The sequence below is a fragment of the Pogona vitticeps genome, chromosome 4, assembly GCF_051106095.1.
Source record: "Pogona vitticeps strain Pit_001003342236 chromosome 4, PviZW2.1, whole genome shotgun sequence".
NCBI classification, from domain to species: domain Eukaryota; kingdom Metazoa; phylum Chordata; class Lepidosauria; order Squamata; family Agamidae; genus Pogona; species Pogona vitticeps.
The window spans coordinates 25,741,329-25,762,105 of record NC_135786.1 but is presented as its reverse complement, the minus strand read 5'-3'; the positions used below and the strand labels follow the sequence as shown (position 1 = coordinate 25,762,105).

Below are 20,777 nucleotides of genomic sequence, written 5' to 3'. Positions count from 1 at the left end.
ATCAGTGGCAGAAAGGCATCCACACACACCCACAGCCACCCAAACACACAGCCTACCCCACCCCCTTCCTTTCCCTACCTTAGACTTCCCCCATCCCCACCGACACCCCCTTACCTTAATTGCTGCTGCTGAGTTCTCCTTCTGGCCTCCCAGCCATGGCATGTAATAAGGGAAACTGGCTGCCCTTTACAAAGATGGTGGCTGGGGCTTCATTTAGGGTAGGGAAGCTGCAGCTGCCATCTTTGCAAAGGGCATGGGAGTGCCAGTGGGGATGGGGGAGGGCTAAGGTAGGAAAAGAAGGGAATGGTGGTAGGCTGAGGGCTTGGGTGGCTGTTGGGGAGTGGCTGCCTTTCTGCTGCAGATCAACTGATTGGTGGCCAATAGGCATAATGGTGTTTTGTTGTTTTCTTTAATAGGAAGGGGGTGTCAGTGTGGCTGGGGGGGTGGAAGAGGGCAGCAGGGGTGGGTATTTTAAAATAAACCCCCCATGAACCAACAAATGTATTTGTTATTCATTGCTTCATGGGGCAACTTTGTGCTTCGTTAGTCATCAATTTTTGACTACTCATGAAGCGGAACGACGCGCCAAAATGGTGAGTTGTCCCCATCTCTAGTGTCAAACTTTGCCTGTTTTTCCTCTATGTCTAGATAAATATTTCTAACATTCCATCATAATCTAATATAACTAACAAAGAAATCAAAACAGATTACATACAAGCAAGTTAAATTCTGAATGATAGGGGTCATAAAGAACAAGAAAGTAATATGAAATTATGGATTAGAAAACTAGCTGATCATTTCTAGAAAAGGTGAGTGGGTTATATTACTGAGGAAGACAGTTTCCCCTGAAATATGTGAAATTACGTATTTTCAGGTGCTTCTTTTCAACTGAGTCAAATGATTCTATATGAAAATATATTGTATTAATTATTAGGGCTGTTTCAATGAAGGAATGTATAAGCTTTTGAGTAGAGTTTCCCTCCTTCTCCACATGTTGTAAGCCACCCAGAGACCTTTGGATAGTGTGGGCGGCATATAAGTTAAATAAATAAATAAATAAATAAATAAATCAAATGTCACTGGGACCACTTTTGGTGAGAAGAGTAGCTACACAAGAGTCTTCTCCTCATGTCCTATTATTACACACCAGATCAACAATAATTCTATTCTGTGTATGGGGAGTTGGCCCAACTAGGGGGAAGAATTATTTCTGATCATTGTATGAAGTTCTGATCCACACATAGACACAAAAAAAGATACTAAAAGTTTTGATTTGAAATGTAGTTTAGGCTTCTGGTGGTAGAAAGAATTCCTTAACTGCTGAAAGTACCTGAGTGTAAGTCTAGAAGAGCAGAAGCATTTCTTACTTGGTGTAACCTGTAATTTAGCTTTATTTATTTACAGTATTTTTATTTCTGATCAGATCATGGGGCGTTCTTGGCAAAGATACTGGAGTGGCTTGCCATTTCCTACTCCAGGTGGATTGCGTTTAGTCGGAACTCTCCACTATGTCCTGTCCGTCTTGGGTGTCCCTGCACGGCATAGCCCATAGCTTCTCTGAGTTACTCAAGCCCCTTCGCCACGACAAGGCAGCAATCCATGAAGGAGTTAAGACTGCCGGAAGAAATATCAACAACCTCCGATATGCAGATGATACCACTCTGATGGCAGAAAGTGAGGAGGAATTAAAGAACCTTGTAATGAGAGTGAAAGAGGAGAGTGCAAAAAACGGTCTGAAACTCAACATCAAAAAAACTAAGATCATGGCCACTGGTCCCATCACCTCCTGGGAAATAGAAGGGGAAGATATGGAGGCAGTGTCAAATTTTATCTTCCTGGGCTCCATGATCACTGCAGATGGAGACAGCAGCCCTGAAATTAAAAGGCGCCTTCTTCTTGGGAGGAAAGCGATGACAAATCTTGACAGCATCTTGAAAAGCAGAGACATCACCTTGCCAACAAAAGTCCGAATAGTCAAAGCTATGGTTTTTCCTGTCGTGATGTATGGAAGTGAGAGCTGGACCATAAAGAAAGCAGACCGCCGAAGAATTGATGCCTTTGAATTGTGGTGCTGGAGGAGGCTCTTGAGAATCCCCTGGACTGCAAGGAGAACAAACCTATCAGTTCTAAAGGAAATCAACCCTGAATGCTCACTTGAAGGACAGATCCTGAAGCTGAGGCTCCAGTACTTTGGCCATCTCATGAGAAGAAAAGAGTCCTTGGAAAAAACCTTGATGTTAGGAAGGTGTGATGGCAAGAGGAGAAGGGGACGACCGAGGATGAGATGGCTGGACAGTGTCTGCGAAGCAACCAACATGAACCTGACACAACTCCGGGAGGCAGTAGAAGACAGGAGGGCCTGGCGTGCTCTGGTCCATGGGGTCACGAAGAGTCGGACACGACTAAACGACTAAACACACATTTTTATTAATTTCAGGATATAAATGGGTGTTCCTTTTTCATTTGATATCTCAAATACGAAAGTAGGCCTGAATTATGTATCTCCAAACAAGGTCTATTGATACATGTTTCTGCCCTCTGTAGAGAAATAATTGCCATCTGACCATAAGTAGACTTGATGGATCAAATGAGTAATCTATCAAGATTTCTTGTTCTTCAGAGTTCAAGAAGACTGAGGTACCATACTGTATCTTGAATCCAGACATAGTTTTAACTTCTCTGTGATTAATGTGTAACAACCTTTTAAGGCTATCTATATGATCTAAATTTTAAAACAAACAAACAAACAAATGAACAAACAAACAAATAAACGTATATGCAAATGTCCTCTTGAGGACTGCTTATTTTTGTACCAAGTGACATATCAGAGCAAGAAAATTCTAATGACTGCAATCCGTTCTCAGGTATTGTTGCTAATCTGATCACAGCTAGTAACAAATGCCAGTTTGTCCAAAGGTACATGACTTTCCTTAAACTTGGATGCTGAACAAATTGCTGAATACTGAATGATAGAATCATTTGACTCAATTGAAAAGAAGTACCTGAAAATACATAATTTCACATATTTCAGTAACATTTCTTTACGATTGACAACTTCCCTGTAATTTTCAGGGGAGACAACATTCCATGAGATATATCTGATGGTCTTTCTCAGAAGCTATGTCCTCCCCAGGGGTTCCTCTGAATACATATTTGCTATTGCTCAACCATTTTCCCTTCCTTGTTTGAGGGCCTCTGCCACAATGTCTTTTGGTAGGATAACTGAAGGACACTTGTCTAAGGTCCAAAAGCCGTAACTTGACAAATGAATACTGTGAAGGAAACTCCTAGGATTGGTACTATTAGTAAGTGTCAGCTCGCTTATTATGTTTAGTACTTCATTTCTAAGAGTTCTGGAAACATTCTTTGTGAACAAGTACCTGGTGCAGGCATTAGGCTTGCCTCTTTTATTGGCTAGATAAAATTAGCAAGGCCAAAGATGAGGCTGTGCCAATTAGATTGACTGGTTTCAATTGCATTCAGAGGAAAATGGGCATATGTCCGCTTCAGTGGCTTATGCTACCTCGTGTAGCTGCTGAGTGTGGGATTGGAATGGCAACTCAGATCGACATTGTTGCCCTGTAAGAGATGAGATTGCCAAACTCGTGAGCTGTCAAAAAAAAAAAAAATTCTCATTCTTCTGACAGGAAAACCATTGAATTAGACCAGGGATTGCTGAGATGTTGATATGAAAATGTATTAAATATTAATCTTGCGTAGTTAAATGTAAAATGGCTGATTTTACCCGAGTCACCATACCGATTGTATTCAGGTGTGGTTATCAAGGATTAAGACTCAATGTTGTACAGCTGTGTAGATGATGAAACTTGTTGTAACAGAAAATAATGTAATGCAATTTCTGATTGGTCACAGAACTGTTCATAAGTCATGTGTAAAATGAACGTCTTTATCTGCTGTGAGTCAGATCACTTTTTCCTATGCTGTGTGTTGCTTCATGTCATATCATGCTGCCAGAGGAACGTCTGTTATCTATGCATATATGTAAATAGACTAAGCTGTCGGTTTTACTCTCTCAGTGTCATAGTGTCATAAGCATCTCTGCTAACCAATATCTCCTTACTCTGCTGATGTTATGAGAATACACGTTATAAACAAAGTTTTCAACAGGAATATGGTGTTGGTTTAGCAGTTAGAAATACTCTGCTGAGATCCATTTTTTCACCTACTGCAGGGAGTGAAAGAATCCTGTCTCTGCAGCTCCACTCTTTAGCAGGACCAGCCATCCTCATTAAATGCACCAACACTGTCGTCTACAACAGAAGTCAAAGACAATTTCTATGACGATCTGACAGCCTACTGTCAAAAAAATCTCCAAGAGTGAGACGTTGTTCATTCTCGGAGAGTTTAACACTAGGGTTGATGCTGATCACAATTCTTGACCCACCTGTCTAGGCCGTTTTGGCATTGGGAAGATGAACAAAAATGGCCAACGCTTGCTGGAGTTTTGCTGTTATTATGGTCTTTGTGTCAGCAACACGTTCTTTAATACGAAGCTTCAACACAGAGTTCCCTGGAGACATCCAAGATCCAAGCATTGGCATCAGCTCAATTTGATCCTCACTAGACATACTAGCCTTCTTAGTATTACGATCACACACAGTTACCAGAGTGCTGATTGCGATATTGATGACTCCCTGGTGTGTAGTAGAGTAAAACTGCAAAGAGATTGTTTCACACAAAAAAGGAAGGAAGACCATGTATTGACATCAGTAAGACTCGCAATCAAAGAAAAGTGGAGGAATTTACCCAAGCGCTTCAGGAAACCCTTCCAGGCCCGGCTGATGCAAATGCACCTGAGCAATGGGAACATTTCAAGAACGCTGTTTATAACACCGCCTTGTCCACATTTGTCAAGAAGACCAAAAAGACAGCCAACTGGTTCGAATCCCATTCGGAGGAGTTGATGCCAGCCATCGAGGAAAAGAAGAGAGCTCTAGCAGCATACAAAGCGTGTCCTAGTGAGTACAACTTGCAGGTTCTTCGAGTTGCTCATAGCAAAGTCCAACAGACTGGCAGGAGATGTTCTAACAATTATTGGCTTCAGCTCTGCTCTCAGATACAGACAGCAGCAGACACAGGTAACCTCAAGGGAATGTATGACTGTATCAAGCAGGCTTTAGGTCCAATACTGTATAGAAGAAATCTGCTCCTTTGAAGACTGCTACAGGCATGATCATCCAGGACCGAGCACAGCAGACGGAACGCTGGGTGCAAGTCTACTCTGAGCTATATTCCAGAGAGAATGTAGTAACCGAAGAGGCATGAAACCAAATAAAATCACAGCCACATTGGCGGCAAAATTTAATAATTTTGAATTAGGCAATGGCTTCAAGATGAAGTTCCTAAAGAAGTCATTTTTGCTGAGAAGTCCCTTCTCAGCAGTCAAAATCATTAGTGGCAATCATCCCCATTCTCAGGAAACAAAGGCTGAAATATTGCAGATACTTGGAGCATGTCCAATTAAACTCAGTGGGTAAAGAAATACAAAATGCCAGTGCGGCTAGGCTCTCTGTGATGAATGTGTGTCACCTTTTAAAATCTGAAAACTGTAGCTGTTCAATTACCAAGCCCTGTACAAAACGGGTAATGGTGGGAAATGGAATTAAGACAAAGGAGAAGCAAAGCTGAGGGCCTGAAGGTTTTGGAGAGAAGACATGTCTGCAATATTTTCTTAAGCAATATGATCCTAGAAGAGGAAGACAGAGGATGGTAGATAATTGTTTTCGAATTGTAAAACTAAATGTGCAACATATAAGGAAGTAGATGGTCATACGATATGCTGAACACTTGATTAATATCAACCTGAGAAACCTGAAACACAGCTAAATTCCTGCACATAGATTCAATGTGGGAGGTAGGTGATTAGGATCTCTTCTTTTCCCTAAACAATTAATATTTGTTAGGAAGACAGCTGGTTCCAAATGGGAGTGTAACATTTAGAGTCATCTTGCTTTCTTCTCAACAACCAGAAGAAAACAACAAGGATCAGGGAATCCCAGATCCCAAAGAACTGGAACGGCTCTGCTAGGATATTTACCACCGAAAAAGCTGTATCAGACCCATGTATGCAACCAAGTGAATCCAATTATCATCTGTTTTCTTGGGTTCTGCCACTTTAATCAATTTAACTAATGGAATGATGGGCTGGAAGCCCCATGGAAGTGCCAATTTGCTTTAAAATACATCCCTCTCTATCTTAGAATTATAGAACCATATTTCTGGAGACATTCCACAGAGTCTGTGAGGTAACTTGCTGCCTAAGTAGGAAATCCACAACTAAAGCACACTTGATATATGGTTGTCTGTCTAGAATCTCCAGTGAAGAAGAATCCATCATTTGCCAAAATAGTGTGTTTCATTGTCAAGCTGTCCAGAAAGTCTTCTTAATGTTTAATCAAGCTCTCCTTCCTTATTGTTGGAAACCATTACTTTGGGACTCACACTCTGGGCCTGCACAAAACAAGCCTTCTCCATCTTCCACATGACAGCCCTTCAAACATTTAGAACCTCATTCCAAAGCTTTATGTTGTATTTTTCCCCATAAACTGTGGACAGCTTTGGCCAGCAAATTCAATGTTGCAGTGGCTGCACAGAGTAATCCCCTTGGTCTGCGGGGATGGAATGGTCCTCAGAGCTATGGAGGTTGTCTACCACTTATCTACACTCTAAAGTGACAAAATGCTGCAGCCAATCTTTACTTTAATTCTTGTATCAATGGGCATTTGATGATGGCACTTCAAGGGCACCATGATCATTGCCTGTTCAGGGGGATCAATGGGCTATGCAGCTCTTTACATATGTACGAGCTACTTCCAAGAACTCAGTGTGGTTCTTGTCAAATGGAAAAGGGAACAAGGGTCTTGAGCAACTTTCAAGCAAGAAATTCATTCTGATTTACAGTACAGCAGGATTGAGAAATACCCATTGCTGGTGGCCAGAAGGTACTGCTGTTAGTTTAATGAGATAACATCTGGCCAGATACACTTCCAAAAAAGAGTGTGAACAAAGAATACATTATTTCAATCTCTGAATAATACTTGTAATTTCATCAATGTCAGTGAGAGTTTACTGTCTAATTCCACTCCCTCAACTGCAAAAGGTGTTCTCCAAGTAAATTTACTCTTGATCTGGGGGCTATGTTCCTTCACAGCAACATAGAGCTGGCCAAAGACATTTTGTTGTTTGAGGTTGAGCAGCGAAAGCTGTCCTCCGTATTAGTTTTTGCTACTCAGCTGTAGGAAAGGATTTTTATTTTACATTCTTCTCTCTCTCTTTCTCAAAAATGGACATGCAAACAGATTCAGCTGTATAGAATCCTGAATATATTCACAAAAGATTTGAAACAAATCTCATATTCTCTTGGTGTCTATGTGGAAGTTTAGGGGAAAGAATAAACATTACGAAATAGATCAGTAAAAAAGAACAATTATAGGTATGAGGATGGGAGAAGATAATGATCATCCCCTAATCTGTTAATCTCATTCTACCAATATAAATACTAGCCTAGCTGAGTACAAGACATCAAGATCTGAATCCTACCAGCACTATGAAAACGTTGAGCATCTTTCTTCTCATCGGCATCCTTGTCCTTTTGTCAGATATGACACCTGCCTCTGCTGCATCTGTAGGTAAGTCCCAGAGCACCTTAATTTCACCTAACCCTAATTTTGGAACACTGCTTTGTTTAAAACAAACAAACAAAACCCCTAAGTGGAATTCTTCATTTGAAGGAGTTAATGTCAAAATATGAAGCTGTGCCCAACATGGATGAGACCATATTGTACTTCTCTGCAGTGTAGCTGTGAAAATGAACAACCTGTTCATCATCGCAAATATGGCTTAAAGGTAAAGGTAAAGGTTCCCCTTGACAATTTTTTCTCCAGTCGTGTTCGACTCTAGGGGGCGGTGCTCATCCCCGTTTCCAAGCCATAGAGCCAGCGTTTTGTCCAAAGACAATCTTCCGTGGTCACATGGCCAGTGCGACTTAGACACAGAACGCTGTTACCTTCCCACCAAGGTGGTCCCTATTTATCTACTTGCATTTGCATGCTTTCGAACCGCTAGGTTGGCGGGAGCTGGGACAAGCGACGGGCGCTCACTCCGTCGCGTGGATTCGATCTTACGACTGCTTGGTCTTCTGACCCTGCAGCACAGGCTTCTGCGGTTTAGCCCGCAGCGCCACCACGTCCCCAATATGGCTTAATGCACAGCAAATCAAACCTAAACTTTTAAGAACTAAGCAGCCAAAACCCTCTGTCTGGATGGATAATGAGACTTTACTCCACCTTAAAAAAACAGACACCCTTAAATTATTTCATTTCCAATAATCTCTCCAAGTACGTCATATGCATCCTTAAAAGAATGGGGATGAGATAGTATCCTACAACAAACATGCCATGTGGTTCAGGATAACTGTTTTATCCCTGTCTAGCAACATTAGGACTAATGGTGATGAATGCCAGAGAGAGATCAAGGAAGCTCAACAGAGTCATCTTACTTCTGTATTTGCTGATATTTGTTAAGTGTGACAAAATCGTTTCATTAGCACTTACCAAAGACCTGCAAAAGTAGCACAATGCCTTAAACCTTCGGCAGTGGTGGTGATGATGCAAGGCGCCAAAGCTGAAGGGGATAACAGCTAAACATGGACATGATGCATCAAAACCCAGATGTCTCAGAGCTGGGTTAGGAAAGGCTAGGGAAGAAATAAACCTGCACATGCTCAGTTCCTCCTTTGTTTCCACCCACCAGATCATGCATACATTGCTTGCACACACAATTGCCAGTGTTCCCCATTCTTTGCTATTTTGCACAGCTTGGTAATGGGAAAAGACTGACTCTTTTTATTTTGTGCACTGTTTCCAACTGTGGTTTCTTCTTTCTTCTCGCCCTGCTTCCTTCCTTCTCCACATTAGCTGAGTATTTTCTTTTTAAAAAAATAAATACATATTTTTATTGTATTTTTCTACTTTTCTATCCGTTGCAACCAGAGTGATTTATTACAATATGTTCTATTCATTTCATCTTGTCTTATACTTTCTAACATAATATTAAACTAATCTATTCTATTTAAATTGGTGTAGATTTCATCCAGGTATAAAGAGGTTCCCATTTATTATTTTCCAGTCTATCATTTAGTGTATCTGTCAGAATATCCATTTCTGCTAGTTCCAAAATCTTCTCAATAAATTCCCTCTTTGTCGACACCTTTGTAGTCTTCCACTTACTGGCATATACAATTCTAGCTGCAGTTTTCAGGTGTAAGGTCAAGTAAGTCCTGTTTTCTTCTGAGTGTCAATATATTCAATAAGAAAATTTCTGGTGTCAAAGCAATTTTAACCCCTAAAATTTTCTTTATCATTTCATGAATCATTTTCCAAAAGTCCTTGGCCCTACTGCACATCCACCACATATGATAGAATCTCCCTGCTTTCCTTTCACATTTCCAACACTTATTAGAAGCATTTTTATACATTTTTGTTAATTTCTCTGGTGTTACATACCATCTGTAAAACATTTTGTATATATATTCTTTTAGATTTATAGATTTAATATTTTGTTCCCAAATTTGTGATCAGGCACTTAGTTCTATATCGTTTCGACCAGATAGGCGGGATATAAATAGAATAAATAAATAAGTAAATAAATAAATGAATATATTATGACCTATATTTTAAGCCCATTTTACCACACAATTCATTTTATCATTTTACTTCACAATTTCATCTCCCATTTTTGCTCCATTAAAGTATTATATAAACCTTTAATCAATTTTTCCTCTGAGTCCAGCAACCCCTTATCCAAAGGTATTTTGTTTTCATGAAACCCTGTAGCTTTATCTTTTACATATCTTGATTTCAACAAGTTTATTGACCACCAATCTAAGATAATACCTTGTTCTGCCAGGTAATCTTTGTTCTTTAGATTAAAATCACTATCTAATATTTCGACATATCTCCCATTTGTCCCTTGAGATGTTCTTGCCAGATCAGTGAACAATTCTAATAGAGCTACCCATAATGGTATCTTTCATTAATGTTGTGCCTTAACTGTCTCCCAAACTCATAACAGAGCTCTAGTGATTAAATGTAAATTAAATGTTTTGCATTGCTTGTCATCTTGATACCATAGGTAGGCATACCAGCCTATCCCTAACATACTTGGTCATTATCTTATTCAGTTCTTTTAAAAAATCTTGTTTTAATAATATTGGAATTGTCTGAAAGAGGAAAACTAGCTTTGGTAATATATTTATTTTTATTGTGGCTATTCTGGTTTCTCTTCAGATCGCATAAATCTTTTGCCTTTTAGCTGAGTATTTTCTTTGAAAATTTACTGGGAAAGATTGCGCTCCTCAGCAAAGTACCTCCCCACTGCATGCAGAAAGGAGACCCTTCCTATGCTTTGAACCCTAATGCCATTCAGGTATCTTGACATCTAGAAACAAGAAGGGCGGGATCCTCAATTCCTCTGACCTTTGCAATGAAAAAATGAACATGCATGCATTTGTGTGCATGTGTACATATGCACACACATGCACACACAAACACATTGTAGAGGAATTGTGTCTTCCCCCTGCCCTTTCCTCTCGGTCTCATTGGATGATGACTGCAGTTGCAGACTGAAATATCTAGCCATTAAAACATTGTTTTGAAAGTCGTGAGTGGGATGGGGGCCCACATACATCACATCAACATCTTCGGGAGGAAGGCAAAATATGAACAAAACAAATCACCAAGAATGAACAACAATTATGAGTTTGTATTCTAACATCCCATATGTTCTCCTTTGTAGAGAAACCTGGACTTTGCCCACTGTTTGATATAGAGTGCTTTATGCTGGACCCTCCAAATTACTGTGCTTTGGACATTGACTGCCCATTTGATAAGAAATGCTGTAAAGGAACATGTGGATTGGACTGCTTCCTGCCAGTGTTTGGTACTGTACCCTAAAAGATTACTGATGTAAAATATATTCTTGCCAGTAATTGTAGTAGGCGATGATATGCTCTATTCCTGCATGAAGAGTAAGTCAAGTGGTACTTTTAGCAGAGAAGTGGCAAATAAATAAATAAATAAATAAATAAATAAATAAATAAATAAATAAATAAATAAATAAATAAATAAATAAATAAATAAATAAATAAATAAATAAATAAATAAATAAATAAATGTTGGTTAGCTCTGATCCTAAATGCCTAGAATATTCTGCAAGTGGCAGGCTAGGGAAAGAGGTTCACAGCATTTGGAGTCCAACTAACGTGAGAAAATTGTGGATTTCTTTTTCTCTTACAAAGAAACAATGAATTCTCCAAGCAACATGGAAGTTTCCTTCCTTCCTACACTAACTGCACTAGGCGCTTCTTCCTCCGGCAAATTTTTAATTGGCTGGATCCAACAATTGTTGTTTTGAATGGGTCCCTTGAATCTTATGCCATGAAAACAAGCTATAGATGTTTATAATATTACTTCTATATTTTTGGAAGGTTTATGGCAAGAATTGGAAATGTCTGGCCTTCCGGATGTTGTTGGACTGCAGCTTCTAATGATTTCTCACCATTCGCTATGCTGGCTAATGCCGATGAAAATTGCAACCCAACAACCTCTGGAAAGTTAATAGTTGACCACATTTGACAACTTAGCACTTTAGCTGAATGGTAGGCAGTTTTATCGTTTTATGCTGAACTGCTGGATAGAAAAGTGGTTTAGGCAACTGGTTGTGGAGTCAGCAGTCGGGTGTTCAGTTCCCCACTGTGCCTCCTTAACAGGGGGTCCCTTCCAACTCTGCAGTTCTAAGATGATGGTGGTGGTGGTGGTGATGGTGAATACATGAGTTTGGAGCAGTTCTTGTACCAAAGGGTCTATATAAGAGTGTGAAGGTGAGCATGAATGACAAAATCTGTATGCAATGATAGAAAACATGAACAAATATAAATACAGTATGAACACTATCATATCTACATTTGTAAAACTTATGTTCATGTTCAGGAAGGGAACAGGTAATCAGGTGTGATGACAGTATTATCAGGTGTGATGATATAACTGTGTCTGTATTTTTAGTATATTATTGGATTTGATACACACAAGGCCAGTCCCAAGGGTTTAGATGTAAGAGTTATCTTGGACTACATACAATACATTTTCATTCATTAGTGAAATTTTCTAGCTTGGAATGGTTGTTTGTTTGATTCTTCAAGCAAAGTTACACAGCAGTTAGATTTGAACTTACTGTGCTATTCTTAGCTAACTGAAGTCCTGGCCACAGGAACACATAAGTTCATTTACAACTCTCCAGTATTCAATACAGATGCAAAAATAGGTGATACCTTTATAGACTACTAAAAATCATCATGCAATTTACAAACTTTTCTGGATTAAAACACCACTTCATCAGGATTGTACCAGTGTGAAGAACTCAAAGTCCAAATATTCTATATCCCTCGTGGAGGCTGCTTCAAAGCTGCTTCCTCTCTGTCAGCATCAGATTGTATTAAGTGCAAAGTTTTGTACTGGTTAAGGAAGCCTATTAAGTAAGATGGTGTTGCAATCTTTAAACTCACAGACACATTTAAATAACTTGAAGTTCATAAGAGATGCCTAGTGTGGTGTAATGAACAGAGTGACAGACTAGGACTCTGGAGAACAAATTTGAGTCTCCGCTCAGCCATGAAAACTCGCTGGGGGAGTGGAACTGCTAAAATCACTGCTTAAATGTTTCACTTACTTTGAAAGCCCTGTAAGGGTCACTATAAGTCAGTTCTGACTTGACAGCACATAACAACAAAGTTCATAAGGACAGTTTAAAACCCGAAATAACTCCCCAGTGCACAGTCCTTGGGTCCCCTTAGCATGCATGCAAGCAAAGTTTCAGCTGAATAGGATAGATGGTCTTGTGGTCATGGCTCTGACAGACAGAAAAACATAGAGACATATGGCTATAATAGATTGTTCATGCATATCACACTGAAGTTGTGCATTATTGTGCATCCTTTCATACTTAACGATTGATCTCCTGCGTTCTTGAGTTCATGCTCAATATTCATTAGGATTCAAAACTTTCATCAGAATTATACTATGTCATAAGAAGGTTTTGAATGTTTTAGACCAGGCAAGGTTGATTGCTCCTCCATTCACAGCCTTCAGACAGGACCTTAGGATACACACTAAGCCATGCAGGACATGAATAACTATACTTACAGTAACTGTTATTAGTTGTTGGTAGCATTTAATCCAGCAATTTTTTAAAAAATGTTTCTTTTAGTTTAAATTCCTGCTGCCTGGATGGATATCTGGCATGACCAATGGCACCTGGTTCATCTATGCATGTTTTCATGATTGGAAGCCAAACATCGGCTGCTCACTTCACCTGCAGGAAGAGTACGCATCTGAATCATTCATTTATTTGAGATACAGTATCTGAAAGTAATATAGCTAGCTTGGTCAGCTGATTAAGTGTTTTATTCTGAAGTTGCTGCCTCTAATTGATGATCTTGATTTGGGTAAGGGGAATGATTTAAACCTTAACCTTATAGCTAAATATAGATTTCCTATCAAGCCAACTGAAGGTTAAAGATGATACTCAGGTTAAGATGCTATCTTATCCTCACTTTCTTGGCAATACTCTGCATTATTGGATTTCGGTATTAGCTTCCATTCTAGTGCTTCTTAAGCAAAGGCGAGATACCTTTTTATTTAGAGTTTTCTTGCATGGGACATCCTGGTTCTTTATTCTGTTTTTTACTGACTAATCAGATACATTTGTATATCTACAAATATTTACCAATAAATAATATTATGAATCAGGTGTTTGTGTTTTGCTTCCTCACAAAATTTGATAGTGTTCGCAAACTTCTGCTTTGGAACATGGACCTATTCTAAAGCTTGTTAAAGTATTCAGGAATTGCATTCTGATGTTCCACCAAATACCAGTTTTATAAGCCTTGGAGACAGACATTGTTTGTTCCATGCCTGCTAGTTCTCCTTTCCCTCATAACAATATAAACCCACATTAGACTGGCTACTGCATATGATAAACAAGAGGACATTTTTCTGTAAATGAAGGACAACTTTTGCCTATGAAAACTACCAAGAACATTTCAGCTACAAGAGACTTTCAGTGTATTCTCAAAGGCTTTCCTGGATGGGATCCGATGGTTGTTGTAGATTTTTTTCAGGCTGTTTGAGGTTTTTCTTTCTAACATTTCACCAATCTCTGTGGCCGGCATCTTCAGAGGACAGGAGTTAGAACACAATCTGTTCCAGTGTAGTATGTGGGATAGTTGAGTGACACACTACACCAGAACAGAAAGGGTTCTAACTCCTGTCCTCTGAAGATACCAGCCACAGAGACTGGTGAAACATTAGGAAGAAAAACCTCCAGAACACGGCCAAACAGACTAAAAAACATACAACAACCAACAAGATACTTCTTATCTATTTATTTTTTCATTTATTTATCTAGTGATTGTTTTGTTTCCTATGTTCTGTTATAGTCTGGCAACTCTCAGTGGGCTTAATGCATGAGCAGGCTTGAGTCTCAATGAGAAGGGTCACAGACAACCTCCTTCATGGCTTCTTTGTCCGAAGCCAGCATTTGTCCGAAGACAGTTTCCGTGGTCACGCCTCTGTGCTGCAAGGTCAGAAGACCTGCAGTTGTAAGATCGAATCCATGTGATGGAGTTAGCTCCCATCACTTGTCCCAGCTCCTGCCAACCTAACAGTTCGAAAGCATGGAAAAATGTGACTAGATAAATAGGTACCACTTCATTGGGAAGGTAACAGCATTCCATGTCTAGTGGCCACGTGGCCATGGAAACTGTCTTCGGACAAACGCTGGCTTTATGGCTTGGAAACAGGGACCCTAGAGTCAGACACGACTGGACTAAATGTCAAGGGGAATCTTTAACCAGTAAAGGTGATTGAGAGCCCAGTGCACTGTCACTAGGCCAATTGAAGCTGTGAGGAATCCTATTCTCTCAAAGCTTAGAAATGCTGAAAATGACTTTGGACTGTCCTCAGTTTGGTCTAACATTGTCTCGACATGGTGGCTGTGTGCCTAGATTAGAAGAGGAGGACGTGTGTCATAACACAGTTCCACCCCTTGCCTTGCTCCTTCTCTGCCTCTTTTGGGCTCTTCTCCCAACAGAAGGCGGCCATCCATTGTTTGTGGATCCCTACTGAGATCAGCTGATAGGCAGGGACCCTGCTGGCAGAAGAGGGTTCTGACTCTTTCAAATACACTATGATTAGCATAGTCGGTCAGTGAAGACAGCACTGTTATCAAGTTGAGGAATTTTAGGCTGACCCTTTCAGAAGATACTCCTTTGTTTCTGTTTTTCTGTCCAAGGCGAATATGTCTTGTGTAATTTAGTATTTTTCAAATCCATTACAACTAGCACATCTGTGAAAGTCACACTGTTATGAAGTTCAGAGGTTCCAATGTGGCCTCTATAGATTTTGTTGTATTAAAATGAACGGACACTTCTTTCTATCCACAAAAAGGAAATGCATCTCATGTAATTTAGTATTAAATAACTGTTCTTGCCTACATGCAAGTAAAGACATACATAAAAACAAGTAACATGAAAACATGTACAGTACCAGTGTCCAATTACAGTAGGTATGCAGATGTGAGAAGATACTACTCTCACATAATGTAGTTCCCCTAGTAGAAAAACCAGTCACGTTCTGTCCGAGGCAGCTGAATCTAGCTCTTAACAACAGTCCTAAGGCTGACTCCTCAAGGCTTCCTAGTTCCCTGGTCAAAGATGACAGCTACATTTGTTAGACATCTTTCCTAAAGGCAAGTCCTTAAAGCACTGTTTGGGTAGGGAAGAATACATCTGTCTTGTTTCACTATGAGCATCCCTTACCCCCCACCCCTATGGACAGAGGGATATGGAAGTGCTCCATGGGCCCAGTCATAAGAACTCCTCAGACTGTAGTAGGTTGCTTGGATGCTGAACTTTATTTTACAACTATATACGGGCATCCCCTTTTAGTCTGTTGCATTCCTCTTTGTCTAAGCACCATCCCTGGTCCTGCATTTCCGATCCAATACCTTTACTCCTAGTTCTAATAGCCAGAAACAGTCTATGGGTCAATGCCAGCTGGGTATGGGCACCTCAGTAGTCCTTGGATTGGTCTTCCTGGGCATGTAGGCTCTTTCCCACCTCTCAAGCTTTTTTAACTGCCTCTGGGTTTTCCAGTGTTGTGGCTGGGGTGAATGTCAGTGTCACCTGTTCTGGAGGATCGATGGTTGGTTCTTCCAACATCCTCATCAGAAGCTTATGATGGTTACAGTGAACCAAGGTGGGCATCAATTGTGACAGCTGGAAGCATGTGAAACCAAGATACCTTAATCTCTAGCTTGGCCAAAAGAGAAGCCATCATCACTAGTTGCCCAAACCAATTTTGTGAGGTCTGCAACCCCCATCAGTTGCATAGCTGTAATGATTAGCAACCTTCACCTGTAAGCACATATTAAGCCCCGTTCTTTCCAGGAAGACACCTGTGCTTTTGTTTTTTAATCCTTCCCACTAGTTATTTTTAAATGACTTTGCCCTTGTCATTTCATAAACGTGGAACCCATATTATCTTGGCCTAAAGTTCGGGTAATAAGTGTGTAAATCAGCATTTAGAAGATCCGTGAGAATATGTGGAGCTACTGCTTTGCTTTGCTTTAGAGTAGAGATGGGGGCTTTGTATTCGTAGACGAATATGAAGCCCACTGACACTGGCGGCTGGTCTGATTACATCCCACTCCCAGAACCCACCGGTCCACTTACAGCATGACACATGGCACATGTGGCTGGCCTCATCATCAGTGCACTAATCATGGCAGTAGCCCAGCTCCTGCAGCCCCATCTCCCTGCTTGTCCTGCCACTCTGCAGCTAAGCAGGGAGACTCATCCTCCCTTCCCCTTGTCAGAGTGGCAGGATGAGCAAGGAGATGGGGCTGTGGCAGCCGGATTACTGCTGCAATTGGTGCGCTGACAATGACGCCGGCAATGTGTGGTACGTGTTGCGCTGTAAGCGGAGCGGTGGGTTCTGGGGGCAGGAGCTAATCAGACTGGCCACCTGTGCTGGTGGGCTTCTTATTTGTAGATGAATAGGAATCTCTACTTTGGAGCCACTTCATCTTCTGAAGTCAGATTGGGGTGCATTTTGCGCTAGTACTTTCCTTTTATAATCACACTTCATTCTGTGAAAGTGTGTTGTATACGAACATTCTCCAGATCATCTCTCTTGGTTATGTCCTTTCACTTTAGGCACTAGTTTTATTCCAGCTTTTCCACTTTTCTCTACCTTCTCTACAGATGGGATTTTCATGTGTTCCAGAGATTTTGCAGCTTGCAAGGCATCTCCTACTTAGGGAGAATGGTTTTTAGAGGGCTCTGCCTGGATTGGAGGAAATGGGCACGTGTTATACTTCAACTCCACTCTTGCTTTGTTCTTTCTCTGCCACTTTTGGTCAGTGATGGGGACTCGGGTCACGGGACTCACTGTCAAGTCAGACTTAAATCGCACTGGTGACTCAACTCGGTTTTTTCTTTATTTCAGTGACTTGACTCAATAAAGGAAAGGGCAACCTGAAAAGAAGTGTTAAAGACAGAACCTTTTGGAGATTATTAATTCATTGGGATCCCATTCGTCCAAAATTACTTGACAATACATTATAACATCATTAGGTTTGGGAAGTACAAATTAGATTAGTTGCTATTAAAATATGGGCTGAACTAATCCCACCCTCATACCTAGAAGGAACCAGAATGAGGATATGTCATGATCTGTGACTCTGGAAATTCCCTGGGTCGATTCAAAACAAAATTCATGCTGATGTAACCTCTTCTTGCCCAAGATATGAAAATAAGCACGCATGAGACCTAGTGTGTGAAAGAAAACCAGAAAGGTTAGACAATTAGGAAAGCAACAAGCATCTCTTTCTCATTTCTCCTGCTGTCTCCTGAGCCCCTGCCAGCACCATGAGTACCTTGGTCTTTTTCACTCTTCTAATGCTTTGGATGGAGTTGCCATATGGAGCTGCCCAAGAAACAGGTAAGTGCAAGAAAATAAGACAATCCCCTGTTACCTTTGCTTTGCTTTAACCGGCATATCTTGCATCTGGGTCTGACAAAAAACAGTGTCATTGCGCTACAGCTTTGAACAAAGATATTAGATTTTTGAACCTTCTGTTTTTGAATTTCTTCCTAATTATGCCTAGCATAGAATTTTTAAAATATGCAAACTGAGTTAATGGGTTTTTATCTAACTATTCACGATCTCCTCAAAATCATTCAGTAGTATTTACTCGCTAAACACACACACACACACATACACAGAGAGAGAGAGAGAGAGAGAGAGAGAGAGAGAGAGAGAGAACTTATGTGCCTGCCTGAAAAAGGCAACTAGAAAGGTTTCTGGTTCCTGTTTCTACCATGCAATACATGACATGAGCCTTAGGTAATAGGTAATATAGGAAAGGCAATACAGCCACAAGGCTGCCATATATGCAGGGAAACACAAGCCAGTTTTACCAAGCCACAGTCTGAATAACTAGACCACAGTTTGGTATAGAGCTTGGCTTTATGTCCAGCAGTGTCACAATATGGTGCATGGATACATGGGTGTTCTTGGTAGGGATGTTGAGGGGGATGTGACATACTAATTATTCAGGTTTTGGAGTGATCCATATTATACAATGGTATCTTCCCACTACAGAATATCCTTCCAACTGCCCACCAGACCCTTATGTATGCATTCGAGCAGAACCAAATGAATGCGAGAAAAACCGTGATTGTAAAGAAAACAAGATTTGCTGCCAAAATACTTGTGCAAAACGCTGTGTGTATCCAGTGAAAGGTATCTGAGAATATGTTTAATTCTGGAAAAACCCTAAATGGAACAGTAAGTCTAGAAAAAAGGCCAGGTTCAAAGGAACACAGTTAACTAACCCTGTGGAAATTTAACAGAGCAGAAAAGACTAGGGCATATAGAGCTCCTCCATCTGACCTATCAGCCTCTCCAATGTCATCTTCTCCTAACGGACATCAGAAGTAACGATCTCAGTGCACCTTCTCAATGAGAAAGGGGTTCCCAGACATTGACTTGCACAGCTTTTATGAGCTGTGCAGTGACAAAGGTTATTTCCTTTCTCACTGAACAGCACAAAATGGCTCTGAACTGTCTATGGTGGGAAAGAACCATCTCTAATTACCAGAAAACTAAATTTTTGCAATGGGCACTGCTTGAATATGAAGAACTTCAAATTTTATTGGAATTGGTTACTACCTGAGTTATGATATTGCATAGTAATGGAAGTGGGCATTCCTTAAGGCAGCAGTGATAACTCTTTGGCCTTCCAGATGTTGGGATTACAGCTATCAAATAAATTTATTGTCATTGTAAGTATATGCATAGTATGCACATACAACAAAATTCACACAGACACCAGACCCACATGCACATACATAAAAAATCCCCAAACATTCCCCACCCATTAAAAATCCCCCACTAAGAACACATACATCTACACCACAGACTAAATAACACTGTTCAGCTGTTCACTGCTGGTGGTCTTTAAGTTCATTATTAAGCTGCCTAGAGTGGTCTTAAGTGACTAGATAGGGGGGATATAAATAAAATAAATAAAATAAATAATAAATAAGTGCAATTATAGCTCTGGGATAAAAACTATTCAGAAAAACGTGTGGTCCAAGTCTTAATTGTTCTGTATCTTCTGCCAGACAGCAACAATTCAAAGAAGTTGTGAGCAGGATGGGAAAAGTCTCTAAGGATGTTGTGTGAATTCCTCAGACAGCGGGATGTGAAGATGTCATCCAGGGTTGATAGCTGGAGCCCAATGATATTCTGGGCAGTTTTAATGGTTCTCTGTAGAGCTTCTTTGTCCGCTACAGAGCTGCTCCCAAACCATAGCTACCATAATCTTGTACAGTTCCATGCTGAGTGGGGTTTCCAGGAGCTGAAGTCCAAAACATATGAAGGGTTCAGGGGCCTCTCCAGTGCCCTAAGAGAACATATATGAATCAGAGTAGTCACCCATGACAGAGGTGTCATCTTTACATTGTCTATTCTAGGGGTGGGATTTCACTGGCACAATTTTTCTATATTAATTTGAACTTTCTCCAATCTTTCTAATTTATTTTCCAGGTTAATTTCAAACTGAACCAGTATGCAGAAGGATATCCTCAAATGCAGGGATGGCATGGCATGGAATATGGCTAAACCTCAATGCTCATAAACCTGCTTGGAAAAAAAAAATCTGTGTAGTGCCTATGGGTGGTTGGGGGACAATAAAAATAACACAAGTTTTGCATTTGTGCAAAATCTCACATTTATGCTCCAGTATAGTGGACTTACATGGCATCAAGCAAAATCTAACAAAGTCACACCAATCTTAATGATAATGAGCAAATATATGTTTAATTATTCCTTGGATATTTTCGCAACCTTCCTCTAATGTGCTCACATCAGTGTACATGGATCTCCTGCTTGCTACTTGATCTTTACTTTGTTGATTTGTTACTCAATGATGCTTAGAATGTGAGTCTCTTAACTCTCAGAAACAACACTCCAACCACTACACAACACTAGCTGCTATGTGACTATAATTTATAATAAGTGTATATGACATAATGATATTTACCAGTGGCCAGAATTATGCCGGTGTGTGTGTAAGGCTTTTGTTTATTTAAAATATTTACACCCTACCTTTCCCCTTAAGAGGACCCAAAGTGG

At 40.3% G+C, this 20,777-nt stretch overlaps 2 long non-coding RNA genes across 2 annotated transcripts; both read left to right on the top strand.

Annotated features, from left to right (window-relative positions):
* The first annotated feature begins 2,427 nt into the window (after positions 1-2,427).
* LOC140706519 (uncharacterized) lies at positions 2,428-15,520 on the top strand. The gene is made up of 4 exons (XR_012086169.2): positions 2,428-4,002; positions 7,524-7,649; positions 10,816-10,959; positions 13,282-15,520. It is a non-coding gene; the product is annotated as an uncharacterized LOC140706519 (long non-coding RNA).
* Positions 15,521-17,867: 2,347 nt separating this feature from the next.
* Positions 17,868-20,352, top strand: LOC110076796 (uncharacterized). Its single transcript, XR_012086168.2, has 3 exons — positions 17,868-18,077; positions 18,741-18,881; positions 20,190-20,352. It is a non-coding gene; the product is annotated as an uncharacterized LOC110076796 (long non-coding RNA).
* Positions 20,353-20,777: the final 425 nt, after the last annotated feature.